Below are 23,282 nucleotides of genomic sequence, written 5' to 3'. Positions count from 1 at the left end.
TCTGCTCATGCTAATTAATACCTTTTCTCCCCGAGGTCTGTGGGAACCTGATCCCACTGTCCCCCACGCCAGCATGTTCAGCTGTCTGGAGCGGCAGGAATCCGGAGTTGGGGTGAAGGCCTCTTTGTCCCCCCTGTGCCCCCACATGAGCTACCATCACCCCCACCCCCCGTATCCCACCATGAGCTACCAGTTCCTCCTCCCCTGCCCCTGTACCCCCCACATGAGCTACCGCCATCCTCCACTCCCCTGCCCCTGTACCCCCACGACTACCACTGCCCCCCCCTATACCCCCACATGAGCTACTGCCCCCCTGTACCCCTATGACTATCCCACCCCACATGAACTACCACCCCCCTCCTGTACCCCCACATGAGCTACCAGCCCCTCCTCCCCTGCCCCTATACCCCACATGAGCTACCATCACCCCCCATCGTACCCCCACATGAGCTACCATCACCCCCATCGTACCCCCACATGAGCTACCTACCCCCTCGTACCCCCACGAGCTACCGTCACCCCCCTCGTGCCACCATCCCCCACTCCCTGCCCCTGTACCCCCACAGGAGCTACCATCACCCCCTCGTACCCCACATGAGCTGCCACTGCCCCCATACCCCTACATGAGTACCACCATCAGCCACGTCCCCCATCTCTCCTCCCTCCTTCCCCTCCTTCTCTCTAATACTGTAAATTGGAGAAATGTACCTATTTGGCAAATAAAAATCATTGTAAGATCATAAATAAATTAAGTTAATATTATTTTTATATTAATATTTACACTATGAAACTCTTGCCTGGGGTAATAGGGTAATATAAAGCAATGTTTTTTCCTCAACTTTGAATAACAATTGTAAATATTCACATCGTTATATTGTTGTCTTGGTTGAATTGTACTCGTTTTTCCAAAATTTTTAATGCAAGAAAATGCACTTGCTTATTTATTTATTTTGAGGTTGGGGACAAAAGTGTATCTGTGGGCCCTGAGTCACAATCTGGGAAAACACTGCATTGAGCCACCAGGGGGCGCAGCGTTTCAACGTCACTTTTGCTTGTTATTCTCACATTTCCATGCACATCAACACTATAGATTAGGAAAACTCGGAATTGTATTCACTGCAATGCTCAATTACCATATAATGTGCAATTTCAAAAAACAAAAGAGACATGGGCAGTTGGAGCTAGAAGTATTAAAATGCCGACACAATGTTGACAATGCATGGTCAAGTGCCCGCATGAAAGTGACATTAGCTAGCCCCCACTGCTGCGTTTAAACTTGTTATGATGTGGCCTCACGCCGGCCTCATCACGTCACTTTCATTTTTATACTCTACTTATAGTCACCTATTGTTTCCATTTCAACTGTTCACTTTGTCAGTAAAAACAAACACACGTCATTAATTTACTTACACATCGTTTATTAAGTCCACCATCCATTGTTCAGCTGATTTATGTAATGTAATGTAATGTAATGATTTGTTCTTTCTGTTTGTCATTTTCTCTTTTTACCGTTTTCAGTTTGAAATCATGTTTGTTCTGCCGGAGTCAGTCGCCGCCGTCAGATGCGCTTGTTATGTCCTGGATGCGACAACTGCCTATATCCGGGGAATACCAATCTTTAAACTTTAAATTTCACGGGTTAATATTAAAGTGCACCTCAGAAAGGTGAAATTATTAACTTTATCGTAAGTTTAATACATTAATTATTAAACTTATACTCTGCAATTAGGCGGTGATGTTTGGACTCATTCCATTCAAACAGATAATATCCAAATCTTAAGGCAGCTCCCTTGTCAGTTGTGTGGTACAGTCCCTTGGAGGGAAATTCAAATTGAACTCCCTATTTAAGCAGTGGGTTTTGGGACTGCAGGGGACTGTCTGATGAAAGTAGAGGTACTGTAGGTGATACTGTAGGAGCTGCTGAAACGAACATTCTTTATTGTACTGTCTAATTAAGACATTGTGGCTGTTAGCCTGTAAATTTCTTAGGGTTTTTGTTTATTTATTTATTTATTGTCTATTAGCTTTTGTTGTTTATACTTACACTCCTGAGCACTGTAAATAAACCTGGCACTTTTTGCACAGGATTTTGTTGTCCTGCGTGCTTCCCTACCACCCCCCTTGGCGACTCGACCAACTACATCTTTACACTTGTCCAGACAAAAAGTCTGTTTAATACATGCAGCGTATACACCGATCAGCCACAACATTAAAACCATCTGCATTTTTCTGCTTGGTATCAAATGAGCCTCAAGCCACCATGCTGCTGCCAGATATGCAGTAGATATTACAAGCATTGTTTCTCCTGATTAATTTTCCTGTTGAACTCAATGGAAAAAATATTCAGGAGAAACAATGCTTTCTGGCAGCAGATATGCAGTAGGTTTATACTTTGGACCCTTGATGACTTAAAGCCATTTAGCCAACAAATGTGTTCCATACTGTATCAGCATAATTTACAACTGAATCTAGTCCCACCCTCCCAATTCCCATAGAGATCCATTCAAATGCAAAGGGTTTTTGTATCGCTTGTAGGACACCCTGACAATAAGATATCCAGACTCTGATGATTTTGATAGGTCACAGACATCAGGAAGTCATGGCATGCAAATGATATGCAACCACATATATACATTAAGTTGCACCTAAAATGAGAGGATGGTAATTTCGGAATGTTTCAGAAAACAGACTTTAATATTCCAATTAAATATAATTTGTGGGAATGTTGGGCGATGTGCCCCCCTTGAATCCAAGCACGCTGAATCACAAACGGGGCCAGCTTTACTGAAGCAGACTTGTGCGCAAAGAGTGCAGTGACACAGCACCTTTGGCGTGGGATACGCAGAAATTACATCCGCGCGTCCTCTGAGAGGCCCGGTAATGTGGCGTGAAAAGGAATGTTAACCACATCTGGAGGGGGGAGGACCCAAGCTGACATTACATTTGTCCTCAGGACATTATAAAATACCAGAGCCACAATTAAAGGGGGGGGGGGGGGGGTGGTAAGAGAATTAAACATTCTTCTGCTTCTGTGCACAGATGTGCGCAGGTCCTCCGAGACTACCCCAACAGACTCCTATCAACAAGAGTCCAATTCAGCTCCTTGGCAAAGCCGAGTCCATTTGCGTTATCGCGGCCAGACATTACGCATCTGTCATTGGTGGGATTTTACAGGATTAAGTAATGCTGCGAGCCGAGCACCGGACGCGGCATCAACGTGAAACTGAATTTTTTTGTTCATTAGAGTTTGTCAAGCGCTGATCCTCAAAATGCGTTATGTTGGTCGCCACTTTTCACTTTGCTTAGTCACTGCACTGGTGGCCAACGCCCGCTACCTGGCTGCCGCACGTGGACCGCCGGTTCTCCGGTCAAGCAGAAAAGCCGGTCTCGCGCAAAGAGATGGGGGACCACCCTAGTTACGCTAACCATCCCTCAACTGGCAAAGCTACGGTGGATTCGGCCATATTCCGCCTGCCTCCAGCCATGTACCAGAGTTTTACGCCGACATGAACATGATTACACGCCAGTGACCATTTCACGTCAGCCTTTGGAGGACAAGCCGCCAAATATTTTTTTGAAAATTATAAAAACAAAAGGGACTTCCTTCCATCTTGCTGCAGTTGCCATGGCAAGACTGCTAGGCAATGTTCCGACTCACTGCGTTTTGAGTCCAGGGACTGGAGCTCTCCCTCTCTCTCTCTCTTTTACCACCGTGACTCAGCAGATTTATATATTGTCAATTCGAGCCAGGAAACTGGCTTACAATGTGGTCTGAAAATTACACCGTGCTCATCTGTCAAGTAGAGTTACATATCGCCATTATCAGGGTCCGCTTATACAAGCGAGTAATAATGTAGAAGCATCACTAACAATGCACTTTACTGTGACTGTAATAAACCGCTAACTCCAAGCAAGATTTTATTTGGGCTGTATACAGAGGACTAAGGTCAGGATATACATTATATAAACTGCCGATCTGTGTGTTTACTGCAGGAAATTGTAAGTTGTGTAGTCTCTGGATAAGTCTGCAATGCTGTAATGTAATGTAATGTAATGTATAATTCAAAGCTGGGTATGGGCAGGTGTGGAAGCAGATTTGAAAGTATAATGCCATACCAAATGTTTCAACACAGCCTAAATTTAATATAGGCCTATCACTTGAATAGTTAGCCAGTATTTCTTATTGTGGCATACAAAATACATATAAATTGTATTTCAAAGTTGTCCCACAGTACTTTGCATAAAAGTAAAAGCTGGAAAATTATGCTGTGACCCCCAGAAAAAGAAATCGGGCAAAATGCCTGGAAAATTATGATACACAGAGAAGAATAGTTATTTAATATTTAAACACAGATACATTGGGGGAAAAAGGCCAGTATTATATCACAGTCAACTAAGTATAATACTGTGTCATGCCACAATGTGGTATGATATACCTACTCACTAAATTAATGAAATACTTTTTCTTTTTTTGAAGACAAAAAGTGTAAAATGAAATGTATGAAGGTCTGGCTATTTATTTAAAGATATTTATTGAATAAAGTTTAAAAGCAATAACTATTAAGAGATATAGTCTCATACAAATATGTTTCATGATATCAGTTTGTCATAATTAAAGCCATGGATTGTAAAAATCAAAATGAAATACAGCTGAAGAGGCCTTAACTGCAATATTTTCTCGCTCGCACAAAAAAAAGATAAAGCCTGAATGCTTTAGTGTTTTCACCATCACAACTTCCAGAAGCATCATTTTAAGTATTAGCCGGTACAGGCTCTTGTTCTTCATGAGAAATAGACCCATGAGACTAATACACAAGCAAACCCTCAGCAGAAATGTGTTTTTCTTGGTGCATTACGGTCTGTAGCGTACTTTCAGGATTAGCCTCTGATCTCAGACAGAAACTCTGGCTTGCATTGGGATTCCGCACCAAAATGCAAAAATTTTAAGAGCTGTAATTCATGGTTTTTTGTATTTATTTTCAATTCATAAAGTAGAAAGGCGTCTAGGAAAGGTGTGTGCTAAATTAAGTGCTATGTTTCTTTTAAGAAACACCAAGTAACACCATTTTTTGTTGATTTCCACAACTGCGTCTGAACGCATATCAACAAAACACTTCAAGCAGATTTAGAGAACGTCACACTTGCCACATTGTTTTATGCATGTGTACACGTTTGTGTTCATGCGAGTGTTTACTGCATGTGCACAGGGGTCATGTGACATTCAGAGGTCACCTGAGGTAAAAAAAATTAAATAAAATTTTTTAATTTTTTTAAGTCTGGGGTTTGTGTAACAGAATTCTCCCTGGGTGATCAAAAACCAATTAATCACATCCAGGTAAATCCAAATGTGTGCCATGTATGAACTATGACCTTTTATCCCTGACACCTAATCCACCCCCACCTCCCCCCACCCCCAGGCCCAAGCCAGTAGAGAGTGTTCTGCAGTACCCCGATTTACTGCCATTCAAACTTGCGGTAGTTTTGTGCCTCATAACATTTAGTTCTTTAATATTGCCCTGGCTTCTGGTCTTGTGAAATCACATTTATTCTTTCATTTCCTACAATCGTCGAGGGCAATCACCTGTGACTATTTACACTGTATAGGGGGTGGGGGGGGGCACAGGGGGGTGGGGGGTACATTTCCCAGAAGGGGGGGGGGGGAGGAGTAGTGGAAAATACCTCTTAATGTTTTGATATTTGAGTTATATAGTAACTGAAGTCTTAGAGCAACTGTCCGATTGTAAATCACATACAGGTGGCAAGTTACATGCCCCAACAAAACCAAGAATGTTTCGTTTGGCAGTGAGTGTCTTCCCCCTTAAAATTTGTCAGAAGCCTCCACCTGCCCTCTCTGTAAGCGGTAGGAGAGGGGGGTCTGTACCTCGGTACCCTGGATTCTGGACCTGTGAACCACAAAGTCGCAGGTTTGAATGCCAGGTGGGGGACCACTGCTGTACCGTCGACCAAGGCACCTGTACTGCTTGCAACTATGTCACCTGCACCCATGCAAGAGCAGCACTGCAGCTAAAGCGCATGTATTTTTGCAGCCAACAGTCCACACAGTTCTACAGGAGAGAGCTAGAACTTGCATATCTAGGACTACAAAGCTAAAGGACAGTGTAAGGCAGAAAGACGAGGTGCAGGGCATCGTGTCCACTCTTAAGACCGATAGAATGATAGACCACGAGCACTCGATGCGTCACCTGCTGAATCCGCAGCGGTAAGTGAGCCGCATGGCACTTCCGGTAAACTCTGTGTACGTGACGAGCACTTGGCTGCCAAACGGAGCGCTAATTAAAAAAAACTCCACACCTCCACCAATCGGGCCAATTTAGCCAGCGCGAACAAGGACTCCGTTATCGCCCCCTCATTAGGCGGACGCTCAGCCAATGGCGGCAGGGGCCAGAGAGCGCGGCCCACTTAATGACCGCCAATTAGTTGTGCGCGGTCGGCTCGTACACCCGTCTAGATTTTCGCATCTGGAACGCGTGCCCCAGGGACGTCTGATTTGAATTACAGCTGTCTGACCCCCGAACTCGGTGGTTAGCAGCAATGGGAAAATGCATTATTATATCAGCTCGAGGGGGAGATGCCGTCATACGATCTGCCGTGGCACTTTGCAAATTCCCCCCTCTTTGTCCTCATTAGATTTTCACGCTTGATGGCAGTTTACGGTGGATGGGGAGCATTTAGTAAGCTTGTATCCACAGCATGCAACAAATAATGAGGAACTTTCTGCGTCTATAATTCATCTTGTACGCAGTGGTTTCAGGAGAATATTTTAATATTCCAATATCATCTGGATGATACATGATGCACTTACATTGCCCTCTTGAAGACGACATTACCCAAACCTGAGTCATTTTTCACAGAGCAGTTACCTTTGTGGATATTTTAGGGTTAACTGTGATTGACCCGAGAAGTCACACCAAAGGGCAGTGAAGCAAAGAACAGCCTACTGTCCCAGGATGTCAGTACCTAGCGTTCACTGTGGCTAATTACACTTAGCCTCCATAGGGCTTCTCTGGATTCTAGAAGATATACGTCTTCACAAAGTGCAAGTGCTCAAACCAAATACCAATTACTCTGAAAAGACGGTGGCAATGTAGTATAATGGTATGGGAACTGGTAACCTGGTAAAGGCTCGATTCCCAGGTAGTATAAGGCCATTGTACCCTAAGAACTTAACCTGCATTGCTTCAGTAAATATCCAGCTGTATAAATGGATACTATGTAAAAATGTAAGAAGCTGTGTAAGTCACTCTGGATAAGAGCGTCTGTTCAATGCCTGTAACGTAATGTAATGTATAAATAAGCTCAACAGAGCAGTGGAAGGTGCTCTCCAGAATGTTCCCTCTAGAATGGCCTGTTGAGCTGTAACAGGCATTTTCTAGAATAACCTATTGAGCTAACAGAAAAGACCTTTAAAAAAACTAGACACAATACAAGCGTGTTGGACGATAAAAACATGCTGCAGTGAAAACTTTTTTATATTATCTTTAATATTTTTATCGAATGTCCCGTGCAGTGTAGAGTTTCAGCGTGCTAGAATACAGTACTTGAGATGCAGCTGAGAGACTCACTGAGACAGATCTGGGAATCATTGCACTTTCGGCACATTCTGTCCATCGCTAGTGAGAGAACCAAAGAAGGTAGACTCACACACTGCAGGAAAAAAAAAATTTAAGCAAAACTATTAGAGAAAAGGCTGCAAAAATATAAATGTTTTACTGGACCGTTCTTGCAAAAGTGCAAAATGGTGACAAACGTTTCAATAGCGAGATCATGGTCAGCATCCCCTCCAGTGAGCCACAGGTAGGGCGGCCACTGGTGAGGGTGAGGGAAGGGTGGTCTGAGGTGACCCTTCCCGAATCTGAGGGCCCAGGTGCCCTGGCACAGCTAGGAGCCTGGCGCCACGTGGGGGGACGCTGGCACCAGGCCGCTGTTGTGCTTGGCGTGACGCACGCTCCGGGTCCTCCTGGCATCCCTGCCATCCTGGCAGGAAATACTCTGCTCTTTTTTTTCTTTTTTTTAAATGGCTGGCCAATACCAGCAGAGGTGCCGTCGCATGGAAGGGGAACGTTCCAGAAAATCTCAAGACTGGGGGTTTGTACGCCGGCTGCGTTTGTACTGTCGTGCTCATATTCAAGCTAGTGTCATGTTAGTGGGGTGACAAGGCACCAAACCCCTGCCTTTTACCATCAGTGTGTGTGTGTGCGAATGAATTTAATTGTGTAAAAATTGTGCTGGAAAAAGTACTCCATAAATGCAGTCCATTTAAAGGTGCAGTGTGTAGAATTTAGTGGCATCTAGCGGAACAGACTCGACAGAAATGGAATGTTTTAATTAGTGTATAATCCCATAAAAATAAGAATCGTTGTGTTTTCGTTACCTTAGAATAAGCCCTTTATATCTACATAGGGAACGGTCCTCTTCCATGGAGGCCGCCATGTTGCACCGCTATGTTTCTACAGTAGCCCAGAACGGACAAACAGCTCTAGAGAGGGCCTTTCGCGTTTTTTTTCTCTCACGTTTTTAATTTTGGTGGGTGGCACGAATGCACCGATTGGAAGACGAAGAAGAAGAAAGAAGAGACTGAGTGGTCATATATTGTCTTGGACAATCCGTTTGTGAAATATACGCGCATTTGTGATGCCTGGGTACCTTCCAAAATAGCTGTGCGTAATACCACACATGTTGTTTACGGCGTTGTAGCCCTTTTTAGTACAGTCTGGCTTGATTGACAATCCATTCATTCAGTAGGTGAGAGTATAAGCTTTCTAACGATGTATAACGTCTAATTTTGCTTTTGGAATAGCGTTTTATTGGTCAGCTTAATGGAAAGTTTTGTTATCATCACATTCACTTACACATTCACTCTGTGGTAGCAGTAAAAGACGCTGCACCTAACGAAACGTTGTCAACAATTTTACGTAATTTCTTGGAAAATACTATTATTATTGAGGACTTCTGGGCATAGCTAAGCCATATGTTTGCTGATAGACCTAGCTGACATGGTTTTCTGGTGTAAGACAGAAGCAGATAGAAATATATCTGTCTTAAATATTGATTTACTGTCTCTGTCTCTATCTATTGAACGCAGATAAGATTTCACCATTGCTATGTAAGTATTACTGCTCAAAATATTTCGGTTTTATACGTTATTTTTGAAATTGAGTGTCTTTAAATAGGTTAGTGGTATTTCATAATGAGGATATTTCACACTGTAATGTAAGCGTTAGTTAGTAGTGTAATAGTTTTTGTGACGCATCATGTCTTTCTATGATTTACCATGCAAAGCAGCTAATGTTAGCAACAAAACGCTACCACAATGCAGAACAATTAACAATCATAATCGCTATCTTACTTGCAAGCTATGACCTATAGTTTTACAGACTAAATAACTAAATACAATTTATAAATCTATCAAGGAACCTCATCACTTGACACTTGGCTACTCGATGCTGTCGTAGAAGATCATTTTTGGAACTTACAGGCCACCGTAGCTTCTCCTATGTCATTGGAAAGGGAGGGTTGGGGGGGGTATTCAGTTGGTTGCAATTTGCAACCTCACCGCTAGATGCCACTAAATCGTACCTTTAACAATCAATTAATTTAGTAAAAAAAAAAATTTCTATAACTTCACCTAGAGGAAGAATTTTCACAGGCGCATGATTTAGTCTGGAGATGAGGGGTTGGGGTGGTGGGGGTGAAGGTGGGGGGTATAACATGGACAGAAATATCAGGCATATTACTACTCTGCTTATTGTCATCGTTTCTCAATTTCTCTGTGGGCGTTTCCACAGCCAGGCATGCACCACCCAGCAGGCCTGCTGGCCACAACCTCTAATGTTCAGTCTCTGCTGTTCAGACTCTGCTGTTCAGACTCTGCTGTTCAGTCTCTGCTGTTACTGTTTACAAAGCCTGGATGGTAACGCCTAATAATGGGCCACAGCAGTGTCTTTAACAGGATGAGCCACGCGTTAGCTCTAACCTGCATGCCTTAAAGCCCAGTTCAGACCTCTAAAGTGAGGCTGTTCTAAAGATTTGGCAAAATCTGTGGCAAAATCCCAATCTCCCTTTGTTTTTAATCTATAACTGGGGATGGCCAGCAGCCCATGGACCTAAGATTGAAGGGACCTACTGCGGTCATAAGGGCAAAGTAGCTCACTAACGTCAGCAGGCACCTGACCGTGTGATGTACACGTGACGACAGGAATTCTAAAATCCATCCCGAATTTGATGGGAAGCCAGTGAAGCAAAGCTAGAATGGCTGCAATGTGGGACCTTCTAATTGGATTTTGTCAGTAGCTGGGCGGACCCTGTCTGAACCACTAGCAGACGGTCCAGAGACGATTCGCTGAGGCGTGTAAAAAGGGCATTGCAGTAGTCGAGACATGAGGAGACAAATGTGTGGATAATCATCTGCAACACAGGTTTAGACACAAAAGACAGTATGTCTAGAAATGTTTCTCAGCTGGAAAAAAAAACGAAACAAGAATGAGTCAGCATCCTAATACGCTGGTCAAAATCAATGGACTAGTCAAACATGACACCTACGTTTCTAAGGCTGGACCCAACAGCTGTAGACGAGGAACCAAGGCTCAGCATGGCTGTAGAAGCCATGCTCTCAGTTTATTAAATAATAATAATGCATAAGGCAAAACTAATGCATAAGGCATGCAAAGCACCTTCCTTGATTTGCAGCTATACCTGAACATCCACCATTGCAAGCATGGATTTCAGATCATGCTACAATATGGATGGACAGCCCATAGAATGCACACACCTTTTAGATCCCAATGTTGTTGCTTCTTAGCATCAAACTGTGATTTACAATATGTGTTTTCTCTACAAGAACTGGTTTGAGACTCAGGGAAGCATAAGCCCAAATTCAATGCTTTAAGAGTAAACGTGACATACAGTTTACAGAGTTACAAACCAGCTTACCACAACCAACTGTGATTGGAACCAGTTTTTCAGAGACTGATATGTGCTACATGGATTCTCTACATGGATTTTATTGAACTGATAAGCCCATTGGAGTGACCTTGTACAAATAAATAAATAGCCTGAATAGGGACCATTTGTTTACAAATTCTTAGCATGTGCTTTTAAGTACATAAGTAGATTAAAGCTATTCAAATTGTGGAAAGCTCACATTAGCTTTTGTCCTGAGTTCCAATACTGTATTGCTTCGAGGGAAATAGTTGTTTTTGAGATATGAGTGTTACACAGAAACACAGACAGCACAAGGTAATCTAATATCTGCATGTGTCACAGTGGGGGGATAAAAAACAAATGGGCCAGTTAGCAAAGTGTAGGGTTCCAGAGAAATTACATATTTCACTCCTTGTCTGGGGAAACAATCTGTTTGTATGGAATTTTTTGCTTACATAAAGCCTTGTTGTGTCGGTCATGAGCAAGGTCGCCACGACATGAAATAAATAAATAAAATAAAAATAAATAAATAAATCCTGCACATTTGCAACATTTTGAGCCAAAGCAAAAATACTTTGGCTCATGTAAAATGTACTTTTCAGAAAGTTCTGCACAAAGTGTTCTGCCAACAAGAAAAATATAAGAGCATTTAAGAGTATTTAAGAACAGTTTTGGTAAACATCAATCCACTAAACCTTTGAACTTTGCGCATAAATCTTATTTTTAGCTTCAGGGTAGTGCATCAAAAAGGTCCATCTCTGAAAAGTTATGTAAAAACTGGCAATGTGATGGTTCAAACACGTTACAGAATGAATTTAGTTTATACATACGCACAGGCGTAGCATGGAGAAATCTCACCTTGTTCAGTCAAACTACAAAATGGCTTATTTGTATTTATTGTTTACCTATGCCTACTCTTGTGGTCATAATGTGGTAGCCTAACACCATCCACATATGGAATCAAATAGGCCTGCATTTGATTTTAGGGTATCTTTTATGTGTCCAAACCATCAAAATAAGGTAAATACACAAATAATCTGACAAAATATCCATAAAAGTTTTCTTTATGCAGCTGTCTACTCCCTTAACCTCAAACGATTGATTGGTATTTTATTTATTTTAACTTCATTTATTCATTACTGTTTTGTATCAGTACTCATAATTTGATGGTTTTGGTCATTTCTTCTTCACTGTTTGGTTCTACAGAAAATACAAAAGTATTATTTGGTAAATTGTCTTTTTTTTCATAGATAGGTAGTAGTAAGCCTTGATTTATGAAATCTGAGTTCAGCACTGACTCAATTTCAGACACTCAGAGCTTATTGGTTTGCTCTACAACCATTATAGTAGCTTATGAGGATCTGGTGCACTGTTAGATTTATATCACTAAGTCAATGCATGATTTCACCGCACACATGCCAAGACAACTATCAATTTAGCGTAACAGTTGTTTATTGGAGTGTTATTTCATTTTTTGTCATAGCACAAATACCTGAATGGGTTTCATTTAGCTTGTTAGTTTGATCAGTTATTTCTTGGGAATCACAGCCAATTAATCCTGAAAGCATGTACTCCATAAGTACAACACGTATTGTATGTCAAATAAAGTTGTTCTGGTTTTTTTCCTGAGAGCGCAGTGCAGACATTTGGGGCCGATCAGCGGGTCGGTATTCTGGCAAGTGTCAAACTGAAAAACTGTTTATTTTATCCGCGACCTCTCCTAAATCTAAACCTGCTGCTCTCTGGAGGAGCTCTGTCCTCCTTCTTGGTGGTGAGCTCGGGGCCTGCGGAATCGGTTCAGAGGTACGATGCGGCAGTTGCCCCTTCACTTCCCGCCAAAATGTGTCGCCGGATTCAAACAGAGCAGTCGGCGGCCGTGGCAGAGACCCAGAAACCCGGAAAGTATCTTCATTTACATTTACCATCCAGGCATTCAGCTGATGCTCTTATCCAGTGCACCTTCCAATGAGCGCAAACAAAGAAGGCCAAGATTCATAAATGACTAACATACCAAGAATTTCATTGGTCGGGCCATTACACCCCAGTGATAGGTAGGCTAATCCTTTGTCACCTGAATTAAAGGGGCAGTTCATATTTGAAAGTGGAAAATTGGAAAAAAAAAACGTATTTCCATGCGCAGTGAAAAACAGGTAGTACAATGACTGTACAGCTTCCCAAAACAACTGCAGCTCCACAGTGAGTAGGTCTACCTTTTACATTTCCTCTGCAAGCAAGTAAAAATTGTCTTTTGAAAGTAGGACTGAGAAACACTTTCTTCCTCACAAACACAGTTTTGACAAGTTCATTTTTGGCGATCATGAAACTAGCCAAACTGTTTGTGAAGGGTAAAAAAACGCAAGGATGCATGTTGACTAAATCCATGCCTAATGCTCAGCCTCTTTAGAGATTAAGACATGGCAAAGTGTTTATTGTAGGTTTATCACATGCAGTTCCTTTCTTTATTTAGCAAAAGAAACAGACGTTTAAAATAAGGTTGAGATCCGTCTAACAGAAATTCCTAATCCATCTAATCGGCACTTAGCTGCTTTAAAAAGACATTCCAGTGCACATTGGATAGTGTGGCGCGATGAGTTATTCTTCTTTCATGTAAACAATTTATGAAATGAAATGTAATTCATATTTTAAAACATGAGTCAATGGGGGAGACTCAACCTACAGACAGGATTTATTGAACTGTGACTGAACATGTGACACAGAGAAGCTGTTCTGATGACCTAGAGTCACAGGGTGACCCCCCCTCCTGCCAAAAAAAGGCTTATAATAACTCATCCCTGAGTGTGAATTGCAAACAGGCACTTGGGACACAAACTGTACAAGCTGTCTTGCCAAATAAGTATGCTGCTGTACACATTCACGAGGAATTAAATAAAGTTCAGCATGTTCCGATAAATAATACTGAATAAAGTTCAGCACGTTTCCAATATACAATACAATATATAGCCTGTTACTACTACAAACATTCGATAGATCACACAATCAGGTTTTCTCTCCTGAATTGAACTGAATCAAAGTTTCCATTATTTGTATAGTTAGAAATACAGGAAAGCAGGACACAGACAAGATTTTTGTCAATGGCACATTTCATTGACACACCAGAAAGAAAAATTAAACTAAGGTATGGCCTTCATTTACATAAACTGCAGATATATTTTTAAAATAGGGAGTATGCCGTTTCAGTGGTTTTCCATTCTGCAAACGCCAATATTTTCAGTTCCATAATTCTAGAATGCATAATTCTAGAGTTCCATTGACATGCAGCTTTGCATGTTCAGTGTAATTGAGTTTTGACAAACGAACACGACGAAAGTTCCTCAAAGCACACAATGTGTGTTGTGAACAGCTAGGAGCTCGTAGAAAAATGAATCATCAAAGCAGTTGGTGACAAAGTGCATTACATCCATTCTATTCAGAGCAACATTATATCCATTGCATTAAGTTAAGTGGACATTATATCCATTACTGTCAGAGCGCAACCGGAGAAATATCCGCGAAATGATCTTCCGAAAAGACGCATCAGGTATCTAAAAAGAGCTCTTTTTCCTGAAAGATTTGTGCTTTTGTATGAAAAAGCAGGAAGGAGATTTTTATTAAAAACAAGGAGAAGTAGCCAGGAGATCCCAGGTCTGGCTATTTGCTCTGTACAGCAGTCAGCATGCATTGTGTCCGTAGAGAACGTCTGTTCTTTGTTTGGAAAAATTCAAACTCTAAAATGAGGTTATGTAAGTGCAGAGGCTGACCAATCAAAAGCAAAAGCGGTTTTTAATACCTCCCCCCCTTTACTCCCCAAGTTGGAATACCTAATTGGATTTATAAATGTTCATTGCATACATCTTGCTATCAGTTTGGGAGAGCACAGAAAGCACTTTCTCTCTTCCAATGCACACAATGTCAGCCACAGTACCACAGTTCGCTAGTCGGGCTTGTCGGACTCTTGGTTAGTCAACCAGTGCTGCTGGTGCTCGATGAGACACCATAATGCTGACTGACAGAAACTTTTCCATCCCTGGAGAGAGAACTGTGTGCCATCTTGCAGGGCTGCTAGCCATAGTCAACACTGGCACAGTTTTGTTTCAGTACGAGGCCATGGGGCCCATCCAGCCACTAGAAGAGTGCCTTACCAGATCCCAGACCATAGAGCATATCCAGGGATTAGAACAGTCCCTTAAGAGAAAACAGAAGAGAAATACCAGGTCAGCCCATTAGCAGATATCAGACTATAGGGCAAATTCATACACTACAACCATGCCTTTACAGAAACCATATCCGTACACTAGATTAGTGCCTTATGAGACACCAGACCATAGAGCTTATTGATGCGCTAGCACAGTGCCTTAACAGGATGAGCCACCCCGCAGGTCCTCAAAAGCAATGATCGAGTCACCAATTCAGTCCGGAGCTGATTCGTTCAGGTATTTCTCATATCATGAGAGGGGACAGGTGCGCAACAAGCAGTGCATTTCTCCGCAGCTACAGCGAAGCTTGTGTGAGCCTCATCTCAGCTAGATGCACGGACTGTGCGCAAGACTGGCGGCTTGATGAGGCAGGTGGGCAGGGTTTGATGACGGTGGCTCCCCAAACACCATTTCAGAGAACGCAGCGTGATCGCCGGGGGTGCCACGCGCTTACCGTGAGACCCCAGGCTGTGCGAACACTGCGTTAACCGGATTACGGTAATCCCTTCAAACCTGCGGAGCCTCTGGCAAAAGCCAATAATGAAATTCTTCCCAGGGCCTTTGGCTCCACGGTGAGTAACTTGGGAAAACAGAAAAACAAGCCTTACGTGAACACCGTGCTTAAATGACAAAAGTGCGCTTTATTGACGAAAGCACGCTTAAATGATGAAAGCTATTAAACTGGACATGCTTTCAAGAGCACGTCTCTAAAGACTCATACAAAAAAATTGTTATCACACAGTGCATGAAAAACCAACCTTTTGTGTGGTAAATATTTACTTAGGGAAAGAAGAAAGGTTAAACCCAGTATGCCCCTATATGGTAAGAGTATGTGTTTTTGCAATATTATCAGGGAGCAGCGACTGCATGCTGGTGCTGCATCCAAACATCATATGTTTCATAATCATAACAATCCATTTACCTGGCAGTGACCAAGAACAGTGTTGTCAATAAATTGTCCATTTGATTGCACAACAAAATTGGCACATTTGATTGCAACAGTACACAAGTCCAGGTTCTATTGCTCCAGATAATATACTGCTTTTCTACATGTATAGAGGTAATACAGGTGAAATTGAATACTATATTAATTTATCACTTTAAACAATCTTTCCATTGATATCAAATATATATTGTCGCAAGGGTCATGTCTCAATTAAGCACTGTCAAAATTTGATTTTTTTTTTGCTATTTTTTACTTACTGGCAAGTTTGTATGTAGTCTGTGACAATTCATTTCAGTTGAGCAAATATTTGAAAAATACCTTTCCCAGCATGTATGCATTATTTTAAAAGCAGCTAATAATGGGAAAGTTTTTTTAAATAACATTGACTTGCATATAATAACTATTTTAAGTCGTATTAGTATTGTTTGTAGTGACAAGTGGCATGTTTGTGGAAGCTGGTTGAAGCATATTGAATGTATAAGGCTTTCATGCTTTATAAATAAGTAGAATTTCTTTAAAAGTCACTGAATAAAATTTCAATTCCTCTGATCTCAGTTAAAACTAAAATTCACTATCCCGGATATTTTATAACTCAAATTTAATTACCTGTTCAGGTGAATTTAATCAGAATCAATTCCAGAGTTCTGAATTGACCCAAATCCTGGGATTCAAAAGACAATAATTTTCTTGAAGTGAGGTTTTTTTTCTTCAGGTTTTATGGAGAGTGCATGAAGTTTGAAACCCTTTCAAATCATCATCAGCAAGCCTATTTGCTGTGAGACATCAGATGATCTATTCAAGATGACATCATCCGACATTTTGAGACACACAGTATGTGTTGCTGGATAAGGAACAAGACAGCATACTCCCTGCAGCTTCCTCCACATAGTTTCTACTATAGGCTCCACAGTAGACAGTACACATCATTAGGACACCAGTTAGGAATGTTGCATATACACAGCCAATGGGTAACATGAGTTATACCTGGGAATATTGTAAATACCCACATATATCACATATAATAGAAACAGAAACCAAAAACAGGAACGTAAGGAGTCGTAAAGAATATTTCGGGGGTGGGGGTCGTGTCGCATAGAGGCAGGGGTCATAAGAGGAGAAATTAAGAGAATGGATTATAGCTTTCCAGGAAGTTAGCCCTGGTCCTTCGTTCTGTGACCCACGATGAGGTCAACACTTTTACAGGAGACAGGGCAATTCAGGGCTAATGGTCACTTTTGCTTTACACACTTCTGCAAGACTGATGCTAATGAAGGTTATGAAAATGCATACCACATGTTCACTGCATTAAAAAATGTCCTCACAAGTTGTAAAGACCCCACAGGCTGTAAAGTCCCCAAAAGTTGTAATGTCCCCACAAGCTAGAATGTCCCTACAAGTTGTAATGTCCCCACAAGCAATGTCTTCACAAACTATAATGTCTCCACAAGGAAAGAAAAACAGGGCTTACGACCACCTCACGACTTAAAAAGGCTTAGTCCATCAGTACCAATCTAAGGTAGACAAATTTTCTGTTTTGCTTCCTGTGGATATTTCAAACATAGATTTTATGAACAGATCTTTTGTAATACACACAGTTTGCATGTTTGTAGATAGGGGTGTGGCTTAGTTGTTAGTAATGTCATTACAATATTGGTACCATATTATGTGATTTATTTATTTGTTTGTTTATTTATTTATTTTCTCAACTGGGTAACCACCAGCAGATTTGAATGGTGAGCATCATTTATACATTTTTATGTTCACTATGCATTTAGAATGTATTATTCTTTATTTCCTAAAAACACTTGAAAACAAAAGAAGCAAGCCAATGATATCCATGAAGAGTGACTAGGCAATGAAATTATTTTTTTTTTTTTTGCAGTTATGCAAGCTAGCTCGTGTATTAAATGTTTACAAACACATTTATTTGGGTTGCAATAAAGAAGCAGCACTATAATTCAAAAGTTATATCACATAGTGGCCTCACTAAAGTTATCAATCTATTTTTATATTCCTGTGGCTCAAAATATACTGGGGATATTCTTTGGATAACCAACCCAATTTTTACAAGCCTTACACAACTATTTTTCTATTAGACAATTATTTCAATATTTTTACGTAATTTTTTCGTGCTTCAAGACCTTTTTCTTTTCTCAAGGGCAGTGGAGGGTAGGGGGTGGGATTTGGGAAGCTGGGCGGGGGGGAGGGGGGGGGATGGGTGGGTTGTTTGCCACTGCTCCAAAGATGTCGTAATCGTGGAAACGGCATTCCCTACATTCCTCTGGGGGTTCAACACACTTGGCCATCATTTAATCTGTCATAACAGTTCGCCTTGTCCTCCCGAAAACAGCTTGGCCCCCAGAAAACATGGCGTGTTTAAAAAACAGGCCACTTGTGTGGGAGGTCACACTTTGCTTTAAATTCATTTCTTGTATACATTTGACTTTTTATGCATTCAGCAGACGATCACGTCCACAGTGACTTCCACAGCTTATGTTCATTTCTTTCTTTTTTTTACATCCAATGGGCCTCATTCACAAAGCTTTTCTTAATTATTCTTACTTTTATTCTTAAAAAAGACCATTGTTTTTGTGCATATCCCAGGTGTATGAGATGATGAATGCTGGCTGTTTGTAAAAATTTATGTGCAATCCTGTTCATGTGATTTGCATTGAGGCCCAATCTATTTATATCAGGTTAAGTGCCTTACACAAGGGTACAAATGCCACACTGGAAAATCAAACCTACAACCGCGAAGTTACATGGCTAGTTCCCTAACCATTATGCTACACTGCCGAATACATCCTTCAGGGATGTTAATCCTCCGCAAATGCCATTGTGCCATTCATCTCTCACACATATGATGGCCTTTAGGGGGTTGTCCCATCTAACCTGCAGTGCAACCACAGCTGGGAACAGCATTTCACTAACGAAACACTTATACTTTTATGACACTTTAATGACGCAATTTTATACTGAATTGCTGCATTCTTTGATATGTTCTGCATGCAGATTTTATGTTTTATTTTTGGATTTGCTATTTCAGGTTTTCCTGCGTACTGACAGGCAATACTAGGTAGGTTATTTGATATACAAAACAGGTGTTTAAATACAATGATGCTTAGCATTTAGGATTGTTCACTTAAATGTTTAGTAAACCTGTTTTCTTGATTCTAAACATGTACATTTCAGCTCTAATGACGTCTGAAATTGATGGAGTCTGTAAGCAGAAGTCTTTGCTGTGGACCCAGAGCTACGGGGGCCCCAGATTTCACTGGGGTCTGACAAGGTGAAGCTTTGATCCGTTATTAAAAACAAGCCTATAACAAAGCAATACTGCCTGTGGCAGGGCCAGCTGCCCTCTGACAGGAAAACAAAGTGCTTGTAAACATTTTACAACTCAAACATATTGTTTCTGCAAAGCACCAGCAACTTGACAAAGACCATAGGCTCAGCTGACACAATGTCTAAAAGCTTTTTATTATTATTTATTTATTTTTTGGGTGTTTGAAATCAGTGCACACATGTTCCTCTTTTATAGGTTTCTTTTTTAAACTGGTCACTTGAGAAAATATTGCATATATGTTTTCAGTGTTTATAATCGCCAGTGTTTATGACTAATGTACGCAATTCAGAGTTTCATATGACACTAGGCTTCAATAAACGTTTGTCCTTACATGGGTTCAATGCAATGTGTTTCATTGTTTTCAAATTATTTCTTTCTTTATTAATATTTATTTATTGCGCTGCGATGAAAGTGGGTTTTCTTTTAAACTTGCACATACTGCTTTAATCAGGCAAGCCTCTGGAATTTTTCACCACCGGACAGAGAAGAATAGTCAGTACATCACATGACAGTTATATTTTGGCACAGATGTGCATTGTGTACAAAAGAGAATGCAAGAGACAATGAGAAAATAAATATATTGATGAACAGATTGCCTTGGGAAATAAAATAAGCAAGGAAATGACTTAGCATTGAGAATGGATGTCGTGTTTTGGATTATGAAGTTATTGTGTATGTGTTCTTGATCAACAGCTAGCCGTAAGATTGTTAGCCTACACTAGGCTACGTTGTTAGCCTATGAGCCTACCACTGGTTAGCCTACACTAAAAAACTATGAAGTTGTTCTGCAAACTAAAGTATAGCTTGAAACGTCTGTCATTCCTCTGCACAAATATAGTAAGGCCAACTTTATGACTGTCATTAATGACCTAGCTTTGGTTAGCCGGCAGCGGAACAGTGTAGTATTGACTAGCCTTGCTGAAGCTACCACAAAGATTTGTAATACAAGGCTATATCTACATGGTCTGCTGAAGCAACCAACTATTGCGGTTTCTGAAAGGTGGTTTTGTGTAATTTTGCAGTTTGCGCCACAAATGTCACATTTAAAAATTAATTAACAAGTACTTCTGAAAAATATATAGAACATCACATCATCATAGATGATTCACGCAGAGAGTAGTCAATGTGTGGAATAGCCTGCCAGGTCACGTAGCAGAGGCAGAAACACTGGGGATTTTCAAGACTAGGCTTGATACAGTGTTAGATACTATCTAGTCTGTAGGTAATCATAGCACTAATTTAGTTAGGAAAATGGCGAGCATCATTGGGCTGAATGGCCTGTTTTCGTCATTATGTTATGTTATGTTATGTTAGATAAATGCAAGTGTATTTTTTTAAACACACAATCTCCTCAGACCATCGATTGCTTGCCTGACCTTCATTTTAACTAAACTACTTTGTTAGCGAGGTCTGTTCGCCGCTGTTGTGTGCAAACCTGATTCAGCTTCCAGGACGTTCAGCTCGGTAAACCTCAGGCAGTCACGTGAGCTGAGTCCTGCGTATTTTATCTTAAACGGACAAAACATGCGGCAGCTCCCATGTTCCAGCAGACATACGTTCAAACAACGGCTTTAACCAAACATTACTGTCACATTCCTGGAACATGTCAAAGTCAAGGGGGTGGGGGGTGGGTAACGAGCATTAAAACATGGGTTTGCAATCCAAAATAAGTACTTGACAAATGTAAATGATTTGACAGCCCAAACTGTTTACATATCAGCTAAAATATACACATGCATGCATAGAGATAAACTGAAAATGACATCATCAAGGATTGGCCAGTGGTGCTGCAGGAGTGCTTTGACTCTCTGTGGGTCGATAACACATGTCTATATATATATATATATATATATATATATATATATATATATATATATATGTTTCTCTATAACAAGCCGCTCTAATTATGTGGATTTAAATGGCAGCTTGGTTTACCCCATGTTCCTAGTTACTATGACAGATCACTCAATACAATTCTGATTCTAAATGGAATATAATAAAACATGAATTAATCATATTATGATTTCCATTCTTCACAGGTCAAGCAATGAATAATATCATTAAATTAATCATTGTTGTCACTGATGGATAAATCATGTCAAAGGGTATTTTTAGGTCACTAGCATGCAAGAAACCATTTTGTTCCATAGGAAAATCCCACCCCCATTATTTATGAATTACTTTGAAGACCATCTCCACACCCTTTAGTTACTGCTAGCTTGCTAACAGCATTACAAGCAATAGGCTACAGCCTGTGCAATAGGCTACAGTGTCAGGTATTATAAATGAATGAATGAATGAATGAATTAATTAATAATGAGCATCCCCCATCAACTCAATCTGCCAAAGCTGGACTAATGTCATTTATGAGAAATAACACTATTCACTAAAATTAAACCAATAGCAACAAAATGTGAATGAATTTTCTTCCTGGGATGCCAAGCCGGATAGAATTAACATAGATGGATAAATGATATGTTGTGCAATGCACCAGCAAGTGAGCCATTCTAATACAAATATTATTAAAACAGAACCTCAAAGTGACCCATGAGTGTGTGGCTTTCATTTTGTGGCACTGCATACATCTCAGTCTTAGCACTGCTACAGTGAAGCAGCTACCCCCAGAATTTGGGGGGTTGGGGGGGAGGGAGGGGGTGCACACATTCCAACTACCGCCCTCCCATTTCTACTATGTTAACTTGCTTAACTTAACTTAACAGTGACTTACCCTTGTCTGCAAACGAGAGCGAGCCACATTGGTCATGCCACAGTTTTGCATGCAGAGGAAGCAGAAATGTGCAAGGCCTGTACAGCTGCCACCAGGACACCATCACATACATGGCAGGAGGGCAGCCGTGATGTCTTTATGCAAGTAGCCTTCCTGAACTAAAAACGGCAGAAAAAAGCAGGTTGTTCTTTGAACAAAATTTGTTAGAAGAAAAAAAACTCATAACGCGGTAAAATAAAATAAAAATGCCTTATCTGCTCTTTGGAAGGAGAAGAACTGACATTAAATAGCAGTCACAGTGCTCAAGGATTTCCAGAGGAAAATTAACTGGTAATCAGCACCTGTGACACACAGTGTTCAACTAAAAACGGCAAATGACACAATACTCTCCAGGGGACAGGGCCACTGCCTACCTTATTTTCCATGACAACAACAGCAATAATAATAATAATAATAATAATAAATGCATACAATTGAATACAGTAATTCCTGCCTTTCGCCAAATGCATTCTGGGATAGGCTCCAGTACCCCCGCAACCCTGAACAGTTCAAGCGGCTTTAGATAAGGGAAAAGATGGATAAATAAATACAGTAAGACAGTGCCACAATAAACTTTTCAAAAAGAAAAAAACTATTAAACTCTCTACAGATCTCTCAGTAGACCCCACTAAAACACAAGAATCCAGCCGTGCATAAATAAAGCTCCAATCTCGCTCAAACAGTGGAGACAGGTCAGAGCGCCCGAAATTGTTATGTTTATATGGTGCTAGTTTCAAATTTCACAAGCAGCACTGTGATGCTTGAGGTGCTTGGCTAAGTAAAGCACACAGTTATCCTTAATATAGAGGAAAGGCACATAAATTATTCATCATAATGACTCCATCTGTTTCCTGAAGAAAGCTACCTTGCAGCTGGCAACGTGCGCTGCATGCTACATGTGCCGTTTTGTCCATTCGTCCATCATAACACGGTTCTCTCTTTAGGTAAGGAGAACATGAGCAAATAATTGTAATAATAAATTCCGTATAATTTACTTGCCTCATTAATTTATGGTTTCTCGCTCAACTATTCACCGAAAAAACGCTAGCTCAATCAGATAAGTGAAACGAAATGAAGTGTAACAAACTT

General features: G+C 40.9%; 1 long non-coding RNA gene across 2 annotated transcripts; it reads right to left on the bottom strand.

Moving 5' to 3' along the window:
* Positions 1–1,478: 1,478 nt before the first annotated feature.
* On the bottom strand, positions 1,479–23,281 carry LOC135263692 (uncharacterized). Of its 2 annotated transcripts, none has more exons than XR_010332509.1 (4): positions 23,059–23,281; positions 22,648–22,710; positions 22,155–22,312; positions 1,479–1,595 (listed from the first exon to the last, which is right to left on the bottom strand). It is a non-coding gene; the product is annotated as an uncharacterized LOC135263692 (long non-coding RNA). The 2 variants fall into 2 exon arrangements; XR_010332508.1 differs by lacking the exon at positions 1,479–1,595 and adding an exon at positions 10,825–15,123 and having other exon boundaries at positions 23,059–23,274.
* Between the last annotated feature and the right edge of the window lies 1 nt (position 23,282).

Source organism: Anguilla rostrata, chromosome 9 (assembly GCF_018555375.3).
Source record: "Anguilla rostrata isolate EN2019 chromosome 9, ASM1855537v3, whole genome shotgun sequence".
Lineage (NCBI taxonomy): Eukaryota > Metazoa > Chordata > Actinopteri > Anguilliformes > Anguillidae > Anguilla > Anguilla rostrata.
Note: the sequence above shows the minus strand (reverse complement) of the source record. Positions and strands in the feature narration are given on the sequence as shown.